Here is a 17,778-nt window from a genome sequence, read left to right as displayed (position 1 = left end):
TACAGCTGAATACACCCTTAGTTCTGCTTATTATCACTGCAGGAAATCTATTGACTGTTAACAAACATGACAAAACAAATAGCCCACTTATAAAGGAATTGAGCCCGAGTCAGAAGCGTCAGATCTTTTTTTCTCTGAGCGAATTCCTTTGGGGTTTTTTATCAGAAGAATCACAGGGATGCCAGATTTGTAGGCATGAAAGTGTTTTTGAAAGTGTGATTTGCAAATGTCACCTCAGGTTTTTACCTGGTTCTGCCATTTAAGCCAAAGCTGTGATATGTCTTGAAGGCTGAAACAAAGGTAGCACATGGCCCTTTCCTGTGCTGTGACTCTCAACTAAAACCAATTTTACAGGGAGCCAGCGCTATCTGCAGAGAAAAACAAAGAGAAAGCATCAGAACCAGTTCCAAGCAAGTCAAGTCAAATAGATCAAACTGTGGCTTCTTTGGAGGGGAAAAGATGAGTGTATGCTTTTATATCATATTCCTTTTATATTCAACAAAACCTATAAACACATACAAATCAACCCTGTGTTTAAGGTTTTTTGCAGGTTATTTCACATCACAGAGAAGACCTAGATCCAGATGGGAATCAGGAAGTGACTTCTGCACAGAGAATCACCATCAAAATGCCAGCAGATTGTGCTGTTACGGTTGTGCTGACTGTTCCAACAGCTTTTAAAAAATGATTTAAGCTACTTTGAGTCCCAAAAGTGGTTACATATTCAGGCAAAAAGTTTCACAAAGAAACAACAACAGAAATGGATTAAAAGCCTCCAACAAAAGTCTGGAGGAGCGGAGTCCGACCGCGCTCACATATGCTCCATTTTCCACCGAACAGTCCAGTTTGTCTGTAAAGTTTGGCATGGTGAACCCTGATCTTGCCTGCGTCATCCAACGCCTGTCCAGGCTTGCCAGTTGCAATGGGATTATATGTAAGTCAGTAAGAAGAGCTGGTCTTTGTTTTCCAGCAGCTCTTCTTACTGAGCTACACATTTGACTTTTTAAATTTACATTAAATAACAAAATCACCAGCTCCTACACTTGACTTGGGTTGTCCACCCAAGTATATTTACAGTCGTCCAAGTATATTTGCCAACCATTTTTTTCTTCTTTTTAAATTTAAACCCATATATGGTAAACCCACTTAAATGCACAAGAGAGATACCCACTTGCACAGTGTTCCAGGTTAAAAACTCATCTTTTTACACTGTCGTTGTGACATATTTTCTGCAGCTGCTTGCTTCTGATATCATCCTGTGTCCCTGGACTCAAAGATGAAGGTTGCAATACCCTTTCACATCAATAGCTATCCTTCATACATGCATCTCTTCTGCTATAATTAAGGAATATCGAGTGAAACACTTCAGTAGGCGAGTGATAATATTTGAGTATCTTTATACAATGTACTACTGATGATTACTTTTAAAAGAACAGAAAAAATAGTCCTATGATATTGGACAGGTGGGATGACCCCTCTGCTACCACTTCTGCATTGCCATTCTGTGAGAAACACCACAACAAAAAAAGTTTATGGCAAAATGGGGTTGAAAAGCTGTCAAAGAAGCATAGATAGTTTTTTAACTCAGCACAAGACTCCTCAAGATTCTCAAGATTCTTGTCTCGTTTCATCTGGTTGGACATGCAGTAGGAGGTCTGCAGGATTATGTCAGTTAACCCATGGGATAAATCCCTTATAAAGTGCAGGGATCATACCCAATGCATGTAGCAATTTTCTTAACTTTCCTCAATAGTCATTGGTTCTTAACCAGTGCTCTTCACTTCCTGCAACCCATGTGAATTTTGTGCATCATCTGGATCAAATGACAGCAAGCAACCTATTCCCGTAGACTGTATAAAACATGGACATAGTCCCCCCAAGAAGCATGCTTTTGAAGCCCAGTGATGGCAGTCACCATCTTAAAAATACTGTCCTGAAGTATACCCATCTCTCAGTCATCAGTCCCAGATAATCAGCCTGTGCTCAAAAACCAATATGGCAGTATATTGTCACACACTCCTTGCTGTAATGTGCTGTAATCCATGGCATCCCCATGGCACAGTTCACATAAAAGCCAGCAGATGGCAGAAGATGCTAAACTCCATGATGCAGCACCCTCCTCACACCAAAACAAGTTAGCGGTGGTACTCAAACGGGTAACATAAATTATCATGTCAATCTATTGCCATCAAGACTAAAAGTAAAGACACAGAAGTATTTCAGGCACCAGAAAGTCAAGAGTTCGGCGTGAGTCATGAAAACTGTACAATAAATAAGGTAAAACACTGATACAACACCAGTCTACATTGAAACATGACAACAGGCTAATTATCAGTTAGCAACAACAGCTAACCTCACCAGGCTAGTCTGTGTTGTTCCAACCAGTATTGGCTGATGCTGTGAAGGCAAAATTTCCCTCAACTTCTAAACAGGACCAGAAGATCTTAAGCAGCACTTTATTCTTTATTTGTAAAATCATTAGCTGAACAGTGACAGTGAAGGCTTAAGACAGCTGCTTAAGGAGTGTGGGAAACACTGTTTTATCCCTATCCATCCGTTCATCACAGTCACTGTGGGGCCTCCTTTTTATGCAGATGATAAAGAGAAAAAGACGTGTATCATCACAAATCAATCACTCGGAGAGCACAGGCCTCCGCCCTTAGCCCTATCTCCCAATAGTAAAGAATCCTTTCAAAAATTCCTGGATCCAGGAAAATCTAATCAGTTCTTCCTCATGCCATTTCTGACATTTCCTGAAAATTTCATCAAAATCTGTCCATAACTTTTTGAGTTATGTTGCTAACAAAGGGTCAGGAAAGTAAACATCATACATTTAAAAAAAAAACATTCAAACTGGTTACTGATCACTTTTAATTTTATTCATTCAATTTTGATACTTTATACATCTCAAGACTAAAAGATTTAAATTAACCCTAGTGTGAAATATTCTTCGATGAAATTAGGGCATTGTACTCTCTCTAGGCTTGAGTGTCAGTCTGCTGCTGTCATAATGCTAAATTTCATGATATTTTGTCTCTAATTTTATTTAATTAAGGTTAATTTGGAAGCAGAATCAGGTTTTAGTTTTTTGTTTTTGTCAAGCATATTTTTTTATTCAGTTTCAGTTAACTAAAATGCTGTTTACATTTTAGATATAGTTATTTAGTTGTTTTTTGTTTACTATTATAACCTTGATGGGAAATACCCAGCCCTAATGGGTAACTCTCTGACTTATTACAATTAAAAAATAAATAAGTCATAAAATAAAAATTCAGCCTCCTACAGTGTGCACCTATAAAGATGTGAGCCATTGAGACTAAAATCATTTCCCTAAATTGAGTATAAACATGTTAATGTCTTCTGCAAAACTGTGCATTTTAATGTAGGTTTGTATGGGACTTCAGGGCATCATCAGCCAGTCCCAAGTGGGCAGTGGGGGAACTGCAGTTTTCAGCATTGTCTTCATTTTTCAAGACAAGAGGTTGCCTCACCAAATCTTGTTCATTTTACCTGCCCAAGCAAGGCGAGTACTGAAGGGTGATTCTTTATGATGAACTCCCTATTCACTATTAAGCTTTTTTTTATAAATAACCAATTTCCCAAAAAGCTGGGAAGTGTAGTAGCTATCAAACATTGCACAAGCAGAATTATATAAAGATATATCTTGGTATATTTTTATTATTGGATTATTTCCATGTTGAAGCTCTGGCGTGTATTAACAGAAGCAGGGAATGGGATTTACTCAAAATTAACTACAATGTTCATCATGGTAATGAAGGAAAATGTCAGCCAATGCAACACTGGCTCATTGACGTGTTTGGATCAATAATAAAGCTCTATTACACTGAGGAATATGCCACTAACAATGGATGGAAGGTGGAAGCAACAGAGTGATGAAGAGCACACCTGGGTTGTGTTTTGAAGATCGACTGATTTCATTGGCGAGCACAGAGAGACACTGAAGGAGGTTGGGGGTGTGTGCAGGGAGCAAGAAAGGAGGAGGAAAGAAGAGGGTGAGTAAAGGGAGTAACGGTCGTCTCCATGGTGAAGCAGTGGTCGTCATGGTTACCCACAGAGCCCGGGTCAGCGGCTCCAGGAATGTGCATGCTGTTTGCACTCATGCACACGCTCACTGGTCATTATTTTCTCCCCCTCTGCTGTGTGTACATGTTTGTGTATTTGTGTGGTTTTGTGTTTGTGTGTTATGACGGATGAGCCCTGTTGTCACAGTCACCAAAGGGTGTGAATGTCGACACTTCAGGAGGTAAAAGAAGAGCTGTGTGTTTCCAGTGCGTGTCAGAATGAAAAAGGACATAGAGTGTGTGTTATTTCATCCCTTTTACTTCCTTTTGGGGATCCAGATTCATGTTTTCATCTGTTGTTTTGTTTGTGCAGGTGTGTGTGGCTGGGTCAAATGGGTTCATGGTGAGAAAAGGTGTGAAACAACTGTGTGCTATTGTGTCAGTGTAAATGTGCATCTGTATGTCTAACACAGCGTGGAGCGCCAGTTAACCAACATGTACCGCTGTGCTGCCATTTCTGTATCAAAAAACATCCAAATCTCTTTGCAAGTGGTGGTTTGGCACACAGGGACACGCATCCACATCTCCACCTCCAGACATGCTCACCCGAGCACAAAATTAGAAGTTCATGCAAGAAATTCACTCACTATATTTCCAGCATCTTTACGCTACATTTAGGCTTCAGCTGGGATTTGCATGGTTACCATGACATGTAGACACGCAACAAACATGCCACAACAAACTGCTCTAACGTGCACTAATGTGTTCAGATGCATGTGAGTTTTCTTATTGATTTGTCTCCAACTTGAACCAGCATACCACATGCTTTTCTTATTTTTACCCTGTCTGGCCCTGGATCTGAAACTACAGCTGTTTATAAAATACACAGCTGAGGCTATACCATAAGGTTCAATAGGAACAATTTAGACCAACCAAAGCTGTGTTGTGTTTGTACAATACTGACTCTTGAGATGTACATTGTAGGCATTAAAGGGATATTTTGGTATTTTTAAAGTTGGGTTGTATAAGTGATTGCCCCTTTAAGAACACTAACTGGTTGTAGCTTAACTATACAGTGTCATAGACAGGGAACTGTTGCTCCATGTAATTTACAGAGTTTTATGTAAAAATGGCCCAAAAAACACTGCTGGCCCACATGTATGCTATTTTGAAAATTTTTGAAGCGTCCTACTGTTCACCCAGAAAGCCTCTGTTTTCAGCACTACCTTGCAATACGAGCTTTATCTACCAGCTACTCACTCTTCCACCTCAGCATGTCTACTTAGCTGTCGCAATCTGGGGGCTTCGTCAGAAGCAACAACAACAAGCTAAGCTTAAAGTAAACCATAATAGCTTTTTGTGCTTGTGTGGCAATGACATGACATGTACTCTTTTGGGCCAGATTGAGCCAGAATTCACAGAGGAAAAACTTCTGCGAACAGAAATTCAGCAGAAAGAAAGAGAGAGGAGGAAAACTTTCCTAGGGACTGGTTAGCAGGAGAGATCCAAAGTTACCTGCTGATGTAGGTGTGTAAACTGTTAGCCTATTCCCACAAGCACAAAGAGCTGGGGCTATCAGAAAAGCAACTTCACAACTCTTCTTCAAGACATTTCTGATTGGGGTTAACGGCTCAGCGACTCTTGCAGCCTGCATCACTCCCCATCCAGAGTTCCCTGCCTTACTGAATGCAGGTGTTTTACAGGCCTTCTTCAACATTCCTGGATAAATTGGAACAACTGACCCTGCCCAGAAGAGTTGAAAGGAAATTTGTTATTCAAGTAAGTTTACAGCTGTCACTGCACAGCTGTTGGCGTAATACATTTACTTTTTATGAAAACAATTTGTAAGCTGCTGGAGTGAAAAAACTGTGCTGAAACAACCAGTTTTAGTTTAGTTTGTTGTAGCTGGCTCTGTCGAAAGCCCTCAGAGTCAAATGGCTAATCAGATACACAGAGCATGTAGCTGCGAGCCAAAGCTTGCATTGCAAAATTGCCAAGTACAGGAGTTTTCTGGGTAAAAAAAAAAATGCCTCAAAATTTTATCACTTATAGTCCACTGAAAGAGCAGCATGAAGGGCAATTCATCTTGCCACATTTTTCAAACATTAGGGCACTAAGGGGGGTAATCACCTCCTCTGCCCCCCATTTGAGTCCACCAGTGAGCCTAGTTGCAATTTCAGTCATGCTAATTCTAATACAATTCCCATACTAAACTAGAAAAGCACTCGGAGAGCGCAGACCTCCGCCATTAGCCCTATCTCCCAATAGTACAGAATCCTTTAAAAATTCCTGGATCCAGACAGTGATCCGGATCACTCCGGAAATCTAATCAGTTCTTCCTTATGCCATTTCTGACATTTCCTGAAAATTTCATCAAAATCCATCCACAACTTTTTGAGTTATCTTGCTAACAAACTAGCAAACATACTAACCAACAAATGAACAAACCCACCTGATCACATAACCCCCTTTCCGAAGGTAAAAATACACTAAAGTTTGTTAGGCTAACCAAAGGTATATGATTTGCAATTATTTTCAATAAGAAATGCTAGAATGTAATTAGAGTACCAGTAAATGTTAGTAAGTCACATTGTATGTGCATATGCTGATACTAAAAGCTGATCAAAGTTTAACAATGTGGACATGAACATGACATTCTGAGTCTGGATTGCTTGAATCTATTCACTGAATGGAGAATCCAATGTCCTTGGTACTTAAGAGGATGAAACACCAACATTCTGTAAAGTTTTTCATAATATGATAAACTCTAAAATATATGATAATTTAAAAAGCATTGATTTTAATTCCACTGGAAGTCTGAAGTAAGGAACAAGTTGACATTATGAATATATCAAAAATGTTTTGGAACTGGAAATGTGATTGTGGGGTTTAAAAAATGAAATGCCTCAAAATTTTATGGAGGCAATATCAACTATTTCACAAATCTTTCTTATATTTTGACCTAATTATGTTGCTTTAATTAGTCAGAACATTTGTAATATTACAGGGAATCTAAAACCTAACCAGCAGATAGAAAAGCTACATTATACATTTTAAGATGTCAGACACTTAGCTACCGTAGTCTATAGGAGGTAGAACAGCAAGGGGCTGATGCTTAAGGGCCGTCATCAAAGTGAACCTCCTCAAGCTAAAGAGCTGCATTTTGAAGCTCTGAGAGAGATATGACAGCTGAAGTAAAGCAGTGATGAGTAGCCCTAAGTAGAGATCCTGACAATCTAAGGACCAGTGATCAAACTGTGCATCCACCCTGCTGATGAAAGGCTGATGATGAGGACCTTGATGACTGACCGCAGTGAAAGAGAAGGAGAATGTCCCCTAAATAAATAACATCGCCATGTCCTGTCTGTACCCTGAAATATCAGTTCATCTACACTAACAGGTTTCATGACCCGGGGGCGAAGCAGACCTACTGAAAAGGTTTCGTGAAAGGTCATAAATTCACAGACATCAACAGTGGGAGTGGAGCGGGTTCACCAGTTCCAGGATAGTCTCTTGTAGGTCCGAGGTGTTTTGAAGGTCACTGATAATACCCAGCATGCCTGGCTGAGTCAGCCAGAGTACTAATACTCAACCTGCTCTGCCTTTCACAGCTTTGACTGAACAATCAGGATTTCTACTTCAATAAGTTTTGCATTTTTCACTCACTTCCATGTCTTTTTTTACACCAGTCCTTGAAGATGAAAAGATAACTTTTAAAAACATGCAATGAATCTCAAGGATGTTGAAAAGAGAGTTGATATGCAAGTAAATCACCTGTAAGATGCCTAAGTGAGAACATTATTAGGTTTTTCTTTTCCAAATCTTTGATGAAAAATATTAAATCAAAAATCTGATAAATCATTATTACTTTATCCTATAATTAGGGGTTTTAACCTGCTCATTAAACAGTGTCAACTGTCCTGATGCCTCTATTTCAGCAATAAAAGCCAATCAGACCATGAGTAAGAAGACGAACCGCTCTGTATTCCTCATGCTCTTCAAACCAGTGATCAGGTCAAATTTCACTAAAGCCACTGAATACAACACAAGGCCCTGTATTTGCTTTTTTTACTTTTTACTGAGGTGGCAAGATGGTGCCACAGATAGTTGTACTTTCTACTGCACTCTTTAGTACGCAGATATTATTGATACTTAGTCCCATTTTTAGGGCCAATCCCATTTCTACCCCTTAGCCCCTATCTTAGCCCTTCCCCTTGGTTTTGCACGTTCCCGTCAGGTGAAGGGGCATCCTAATTCTCTTTTGAATCAAGGCTAAGGAGCTAATATTTTTCAGGACCACACTTGAAACTAAGGAATAAGATAAATTTCCCAGCATGCACTTGCAAAATGGCACAACGGACTACAAAGGAGGCACAGAAATATAAATATTTTTAGCATTTATGAATTATTATGGAAAATGCATTATTTTGAATTTGATGGCAGCAATGCATCTCAACAAGTAGAACAGGAGAAAAAAAGAATGGAAAAGTAAGAGGTACTTACAAAAATCATCTTGAAGAGCGTTTTACAATGAATTAGCTTGATTGGCAACAAGTCAGTATCATGACTGGGTATAAAAGGATAATTTTAGAGAGGCAGAGTCTCTCAGAAGTAAAGATGGGCACAGATTCACCAAAAATTGCATCAAAAAATTGTGAAATTTCAGAAAAATGTTCCTCAATGTAAAACTGTGAATACTTTGAATATCCCACCATCTATAGTCTATGATATTATCAAAAGATTCAGAGGATCTGGAGATTTCAGCAAGATAATGCTAAACCACATACCACATCCATCACAACAGCATGGCTTCACAGTAGAAGAATCGGGTGCTGAGCTGGCCTGTCTGCAGTCTAGACCTTTCACCAACAGAAAACATTTGGAGCACCTTAAAATGAAAAATTTGGCAAAGAAGACCCAGGACTGCTGAGCAGCTAGAATCCTATATTAGACAAGAATGGGACAACATTCCTGTCCCAAAACTCCAGCAACTGGCCAACCCCCTTCTAAGACATTTACAGACTGTTGTTTAAAGGAGAGGGGATGCTACACAGTAGTAAAAGTGGACCTGTCCCCACTTCTTTGAGATGTGTTGCTACTATAAAATTCAAAATGAGCTAATATTTCTCGTAGCTTGGTGTTTATAAAACTGTCCTTCTTAAAATGATCTAGCTGAAACACTCACATAATTTATTATATATTGCATCATCTTTTACACTCCTCACCACTGCTCCATGTCATGTAGGCTTGTTATTTTTATGACTAAATATTTGATGCTATTTTTCCTGTGCATGGAGAGCAAAGCTAACCCTGCACAGCCTAAATTGGGTGTCAAACTCAGTTTCGACCTGGGCCATATCAGCATCAATTGTGTCCTTGAATGATCGGTTGTTACTGTAGGACTGTAAAAATCAACAACCCATTTGGCTCTATGTTTATTATCACTTTTATTTATATATTCTTTTATCATAAGAACTGAAAGACCAGTCTAGGAGAATCTGGAGTACTGCCATTTAAAAACAAAGGTAAGCTAATTTGTTTTAAGTTCTGACAACACACGCCTGTGTGCTTTATCAGCAGCATGCGATGAAATTATTTCCAAATTGAAATTCTTAATAGTTCCTCTGAGACAGATTTTTTCATGTTGTGTTAAAAGTATTTTAGTGTAATGATTTATATTTAATGTGTAATGCTGTCTAAGTACACAGTCATTGTTTCTGCTTAAATTCAACACAATTTAAACCAAACTTAACTAAATAATCACACAGTCAAAGTCTTGATTTTGTTCATGTTTAGTACCCATGTTTCCCTTTTGTGATGACATTAATCCCAAAAAAAAAAAAAATCTCTATACATATTCATAACATTCATTTTCCTTTTTTTAATACATACAGTAAATATATTAAAGCCTGCAGTTACTTACAGACCCAACCTCAACACATGAAACACTGTCATGCCTCAACAACAACAAAGTCACATAAACTTGAATTGATCTTGACCTTGACCCTACTCTGACACGCGACTCTGTGGCCCCACAAATGACCTTTAACCTCTGTGACATCATTCATCATCCAGCTCAGCCCCTTGCGTGTGTTGTGAAAGGCCTTTGAATGGTGGTGAATGGACCTCCCACTTCACCTTTATTGTCTCTATTCACTCTTCATCTGGCCTCTCAATGGTACGTCGGGCCCCATCCGTGAACACTGAGGGCCACACTGTATGATAGACACTGAAAGGCATTAAATACATCAACACAGTCATCTACAGTCTCTCTGAAAATACCACAGTCACAGTATAATGCCACTTGAGGCTCCTTCAATTATATTTTGGACAGGGATCTCAGATCTAATGTCTCTGGTGGCGCCATAATGGCCCCTCTGACAGTTTTTTGTGTTTATAGAGTCACCGCTCCTGTCCTCGCTGACAGATATTGTAGAGTGTACCTCAAGACAGATGTCTCCATTCTTTAGAAACAAAAGACAAACCAGAAATTTAAGTCAAATGTCAGTTGTGGTGCCGTGATGTCTCCAGCTGCAGGTGGTTCCCTAATCTCAGAAACAGACCGAAAACAAAAAAATACTTTATACAACTCTGGCAAATGAGTGAGGCAACTTTTAACTCATTTCACTTGGGGCTTGGCATACACTGTGGGAGTTGAGGCCATTTCCCTCTTCATTTTTAAATGATTGGTTGACTTTTTTTTTTAAATGTTACTCAAATACAGGTTATGCACATAAAGTACTCAACTCTCATTAGTCATAGATGCACTGTCTGTGCAGGAGAAGTAGAGTATAGGGTATTGATTGGGTTTTGTCTGATACAGGTGCTAGACGATACTTTTAAAACAATACTAGTACCTGAACGGTGCCTGAATTGATTTTTTATGCTAATGGTCATGCCCAAAAATGACTTTTATGATTGCAAAGACAACTTTAAACTTCAAAATGAGCAAACATTAAATCTCTAAATCAAGAATCCACTGTGAGGCTGCATGACGGCACATGGGTTAGCGCTGTTGCCTCACAGCAAGAAGGTTCCTGGTTCACGTCCCAGTTAGGGCTGCCTCACTTGCAGAGTTGTTTCTACACCTTGACTAGCATCCACCTGTGGTAAATAAAATTAATTGGACATGACTAAGAAAGGCACACACCTTTCTAAAGAAGGCCTCACAGCTGACAATGCACATCAGGGTAAAACCCAAGCGATGAGGTCAAGGGAACTGCCTGCAGACAGGATTGTTACAAAGCACAGGTGTGGGGAAGGCTACAAAAAAACTTCTACTGCACTGATGGGTCCCAAGAGCACAGGGACCTCTATGATTCCCAAATGGAAGAAGTTTGGAACAACCAGGACTCTGTCTCTCTCAAGAGCTGGTCAAAGGGTGGTAAGACTTAGGTGTAGGTGCCAGTCAGTATGGATGTGTCAAAGACGAAAACTAAGGCTATTTTGTCTCAATTTTTATTTTATTTTTGTTTGTTTAGTCAGCATGCCATACAGTTTTAGTTAGTTTTCGTTTTTGGTAAAGCTTAGTTTTTTTATTTAAATTCAGTGAACTTAAGTGATTTGTGAATTTAGTTTTAGTTTTAGTTAGTTTTAGTTAACTATAAAAACTTTCTTAATGAACTGTATATGCCAATGATACTCAGCGTGTGGCTCTAGAGCCACATATGGCTCTTTTGTGAGGATCTGTGGCTCTTTTATGTCTAAATTAGAAATATTATTCCTCCAGAAAACCTTAAACAAAGGAAACTTTGACCTCAGCATTATCCAGTGCAGTTTGTTTCCCACACTTATACAGTAGGCTTTAACTGTCAAACTTAATTGTCAACTTTTTTTTTGTCTGTATATTTCCATTGCCCTTATTTGCATTTTTTTTGCCCTTTCCTTTAATTTTTGTGCTACTTTAATCCCGCTTTTGCCCCTTTTCACCAGTTTATGTCTCTTTCAACTTGCTTTTTGCAAACTGCATTTTTCCCCCTTTTGCCACTTTTTACCCATTTAAGGTGCCTCTTGCCATTACATGTCACTTTTCCCGTTACCCCCACCTTTTTGCTGCTTTTTGCCAATTTTAGTTATTTTTCACTCATTTTCCCCCATCTTTTTGCTGCTTTTAACCAAATTTAGTCACTTTCACTCATTTCCCCTACCTTTTTGCTGCTTTATGCCAATTTTAGTCACTTTTCACTCATTTTTTTGTTGCTTTTTTACCATTATTGCCACCTGTAACCCATTTTTTGTCACGTTTCATGGATTTCTTCCACTTTTCTCCACATTTTTTGTCACTTTTCACCCAGTGTTTGACATTTTCTGCCTATTTTACCCCTGTTCATCCATTTTTGGCAGCTTTTTCACCTATTTTGCCAGGATCACCTTATTTCTATTGCAATTTTCACCCACTTTACACCACTTGGATTGTGGCTCTTGCAAAGGTATTTTTTAACATGCACATGCACAACAGGAGAACAGATTTATTGGCGGGAGCAAGCAGCTTCGGCAGCGCTGACAACATGCTCCTTTCAGCTAGTTCTGTGGATCTTCTTGTTAAGTTTGCTTGCTAGCAAGTTAGCATGCAGCTAACTACTTGTATGCAGAGCAGTAAAATAGTGGAAAACTTTGAAGTCTTTGCATTTTGAAATTCTCTATGCTTTACTTTGGGTATAGAGGGGATGCATACTATCCCTGTATACAGTTATCTTTGAAGTCACGACAGCTGAACTCATGTCTTATGTATATGGGTAGTGCCAGTGCACTATCTCTCTCCCTATCTCTTTCTCTCCCTGATTCAGTCATTGTGATTGTATATGAGCACACAGGAGATAAAGGGGATTGCCTCACAGTATTCAGATGGAACTGATATAAACCACTGCAGATATTTTAATGACCACCTTTAGGATTTTGGTGTTCAGGAGTTGGCTGTGTCTTTAATGGGATTGATCTTTTCATTCTCTCACAGTTCTGAGTTGTTGATGAAAACACCGTCACTGTGTGCCAAGAGTTACTTTCATTCTTTTCTCAAGCTGTCGCACTTGGTTGACTTTTGTCTTGTCTGTAAAGAATTGATTTAAAATCAGATAAATGTAATCTAATCTGAGTGTACCAATGAGATTGTTTTATCTCAGCATGTCTCACCCGTTAGAGAAAATAACCTGAGTACCAGACCGAAGCCTCTGTATTATTATTTTTTTCTGTGCAGCAGCCTGGTGTGTTTGAGGTAAACAACATTCCAGTCCATTTTCAGCCCTGGGAGGAGGGCATGAACCATTAGCTTCCAAAGACTAGCCCATTGCTTCACTGTCTGCAGGCCTGAGAGGAGAGAGCTGGCAGGCAGGCGGGTGGCATGATAGCTGGCTTCCTGGTTTATTGGCTGGATGGCCGGCTGTTGCACACTGGTGGACAAATATGCCAAAAAAGTAGGCACGAAGAAGCCTCAGGGGGCAGAGAAGAATAAATGAAAGAAAAAAGTGGTATTGTAATTTAAATGTAATAGTGAGATTTTCTTTTTTGCTGAAAAATGCTGCCTCCACAGTAACAACAAAGTGAAGTTTGTCTTGAGGAGGTAATGACTTGTGCTTCATGCATTTGAGCTTCATAAATCACAGAGAGACGCAAAGAGAGTCTAAAATCTCTGTTGTGCCTTGAAAACTGCATTATCATTTGTATCGGTGCTTTGGCAGAAATAAATGTGCTGTATTTCAAGGACATTCTGTTTGTTTCATTTTTGTTACACATACATCTAATGCATAAATACTGAGAAATATAAATTGAAGTTTTGAATCGGGGGAGGAGGGTTTTAAGGTAATGTACCAGAAAGAGGCAGCGATGAGGAGGAGTTTCACAAGCAAAAGAAAATATGATTTTCAGCTCTTTGCATCAAAGATGAGAACATTTTATTGTTGTGTAATGATGGAGGAGTCAGACACTGGGGTTTGTTTAAGGCTTGATACCTTTGTAACATCATTTCAAAATACTTCTAGGAGCTTTAGCACTGACATTTTAACAGATAAACAAGGAGAAATCTATTTTAGATGAAGCACAGAGACCAATTTACCTCTCTAGCACTCACAGCAACAACAAACTCCTGGACCGAGTCTGGTGCAGCATCCTCTCTGGACTCAACAAGTTCTGGCTGCAGACGAACAGCCTTTCTTCCATAACATCACCACAGTTAGATGTGAGGCTTTCCAGGCAGCCAGCTGGCATCAAGACAGAAGTTACAGAGTGACATCCACCGAGCACGACTTTGGAGCTATGAAGGCTCAGGCGTGATGTGACCAGCGCCAAAATGTGGGTGCTTACACTGACTAATGTGGAGAGTGCCAGTCTGCATCCTGGCACCTCAGTGGGCTGTTTGTAATCTCAGAACCGTGGACACCAGGCTCTCTGGGCCAAACATAAAGAGCTACAAAGCATTTGAATTCTGCCAGAGTCTCAGATGACATTTGCTGCTTTTACACCAGGATGAAAATGAGTCTTCTTCATGGTTACAGCTTTTCTGTTCACTTGCCAACAAGTGGTTTCAAACAGTCATTTTCATATCAGTCCAAACTGTTCATAAAGGGCTACATTACTCTTTTCTTTGTGTCCCTTCTTTAAAAAGAGGAAGGGAAGGTTGGCTGTAGCTCTTGTTTTAGTCACGATTACACACAGTGGGGGACCTATCAGCCCAGCGTCACGTTTTGGATCGACAACAAAAGCACTTAATAAAAGCACTTATAAAATATACTCTTCATTGAAGAGTATATTTTATGTTGTAAAGGAGGTAAAAAGGTGTTATGCAACCTTACTTTTAACCCGGAGTGCCCAAAAATCTCTAATGACTTGTGTTATTTATTTTGTAGGACCTATAGTCTCACAGTGCATTCACAAACTATTTAGACCTCCTTTGTTTTTCTGTTTTGTTACAGCCTGATGCTACAGCCATTTAAACTCATTTTTTTCCTATTAATTTAAACTCAGCATCCATCATGACGAAGTGAAAACATAATTTTAGAAATGCTTGCAAATTTGCTCTAAATAAAAGAAAGAAAAATCATATTTAAAAAGGTACTCAGACCCTCTGCAAAACACTTGAAATTCAGCTCAGGTTCCTCCCATTTCTCTGGATCTTTGCTGAGATGTTTCAACACTTTGATTGGAGTCCATCTGTGGTAAAATAAATTGATTAGAAAGGATTTGGAAAGGCACTCACCACTCTATAGAAGGCATCACAGCTGACAATGCATATCAGAGTAAAAACTGAGCCATGAGGTCAAGGGTACTGCCTGCAGAGCTCAGAAACAGGGTTGTTGTAAAGCACAGATCTGGGGAAGGCTACAAAAAAGTTCTGCTGCACTGTAGGTTCACAAGAGCACAGGGCCTCCATAATTCTGAAATCCAAGAAGCTTGGCATAACCAGGACTCTCTCAAGAGCTGGTCGCCTCCCCAAACTAAGCAACCGAGGGAGAAGGGCCCCAGTCAGAGTGACCATTAGGTGGTCACTCTGACTGAGCGCTAGAGACCCTGTGGAGATGAGACAGAGCTCCAGGAGGATAACCATCACTGCAGCCTTCCACATAAAACCCAAATGGACCAAGTGCTTTGCACTGAGGAGAGGTTTCTGTCCAGCCCCTCTGCCTTACACTCTGCCCACTTTGATGTTTTCAGCTGTCATCGTGAGGACTGATATTATCAGCTGACGGTAAGACTCATTTTCATTTGAAATGTAGAGTTCTAACGCAGTGTCCAGTTAAGAGAGCACTTTTGTTATGTGTTTGGATGCTTCGTTGTTGTCGCTGGAGGATGGTATTTGGCTGTTGTAAGCTGCTAAGTTATAGTAGTGGCCAATGTGCTAACAGGCTAACAGTGCTGATGTGAAGCTAACTGTTGTAGTGTAGTGTTAAAGCAAATGTCTGGTAGTTGTTCTAAATGGCCGGAATTCTTGAGAACTGCTGGTCCGGGGACAAAAAAAGTCTTGCGGAAACGCTGTTCGACTATTAGTTGACTAAAGGCAAAATCTGATGAATCAGATCCGACTATGAAAAACCTTAGTCGTTGACACCCCTAGATTCTACTGGGGAAAGCATTTTTTGTGACGTAGAAACAGTGAGACTTAATCTATTACTTGAGATTACATAGCATTTATCAGGCCACTAGCATGTTCATAATGAGAATTGCTTGGACAGCTTGGCCTAATACAGAAAAAGGTAATCAAACAAACAATGCCCTGGCTATATTTGGGAATCAGTCTCCATTGGGTGAAGAGTTCTAGAAAAAGACCTGCTCTGTGAAACCTCAACCAACATCTCCCTGTTTAGCTCTTTGAATGCTTGAAATCAATTCAAAGATTGTTGTATTGTTCAGAGATTAATGGTTTCTGTCTGACTACAGAGGTGGACATGGTGGCCAAAACCGTAAATAGCCACAGAGAAGGGAAAGCGTCCAAACAGGCTGTTTGTAGCTGCTCAGGCATCATGCTACTCTCTTCAGTTTTGTTTATTCCACTGTAGAGGGAACCACTTTGTGCTAAATATAACCACCTGCTATAAATAATTTGACTGTATCTTGCTCTAATGAACAAAGCAACAACATATCTTTGTACTTTTCTCTGTACATAAGTAATCAAGAAAAACAGAGTAAAGCAGGCCCTTGCTCTTCTAAAAATTCTCATCCACTCAGCATACATTTATATAAGCACACTTCACATTTAAGTGCAGCAAGCAAGCAGCATGTCTGAAAGTTTTCTGTCTGCCTGCTGCTTCTACCAAGCCTCTCTATGAAACTCACATATGGGGCATCGCTCTCCTCCATCCTTAAGTGCTTGTTCCTTAATAGTTGATCTGCCTCTCGACAGATGTCACATATTGCCTGCTGTCGAAGCGTATATTTCTCCCTTCAGCTCGTCTTCACTTCTCTCTCCCTGAAAAAACTTTCTCATTCATTTGAAGTCAGTACTCTCTCAGCACATTTTGCACACCTCATCCCAAAGTGTCTCAGATCTGTGGTGTTTAAAAGGCCTTGTAACAGCCAATTACTTATACTTCGGATTTACCCAGTGATCCAAGCACTAACTGTGATGCCTCATTGGTCCCATCTCTGAGAAATCACAACAACAGACATCTTTCACCTCTTCAGATACAACCACAGAGGTAACACAATTACAAGCTTTTAAAGGGGTGTTTCCACATGAAGATATTTTTGCAAAAGGTGTTCTCTCTGCTGGTTGATCTTGCATAAAAATGAAGAGTATGTGCTCAGTGGTTAGGATTGTCAGTATGAGAATGGTCTTGATTCTTTTCTGTTTGTGTTGTATTTGTAGTCAAGCTGAGCAGGTATGTGGGAGCAGACTTTGATGTATGCAGAAAAGACAGTCTGTGCAGACAATGAAAAAGGCACAATGTTACCTGCACCAAATCTTGTTTTTTTGCTGTGGCCGCCATCTTTAGGACCTAGTGCCATCAACCGGTTACAGAGAAGCATGGCCAATCAAATAAGAATCTTGTTTCTTTCTGCTCATGTATTTTAACCAAATTTTTATTTTTGGTGGGGCTGGCCACCAATGCAGGAGTTAGCGCTGTTGCCTCAAAGCAAGAAGGTTCCTGGTTCTCCCAGTCAGGGCCTTTCTGTGCAGAGTTTGCATGTTCTCCCTGAGCATGCATGGGTTCTGTCTGGGGACTCCAGCTTCCTCCCACCACCAAAAACATACTCATTAGGTTAATTGGTGACTCTAAATTGACTGTAGGTGTAAGTATGCCTGGTTGTCTGTACACCCATTCCAGGG

Source organism: Cheilinus undulatus, linkage group 11, assembly GCF_018320785.1.
Source record: "Cheilinus undulatus linkage group 11, ASM1832078v1, whole genome shotgun sequence".
In the NCBI taxonomy this organism is placed as follows: domain Eukaryota; kingdom Metazoa; phylum Chordata; class Actinopteri; order Labriformes; family Labridae; genus Cheilinus; species Cheilinus undulatus.
Note: the sequence above shows the minus strand (reverse complement) of the source record.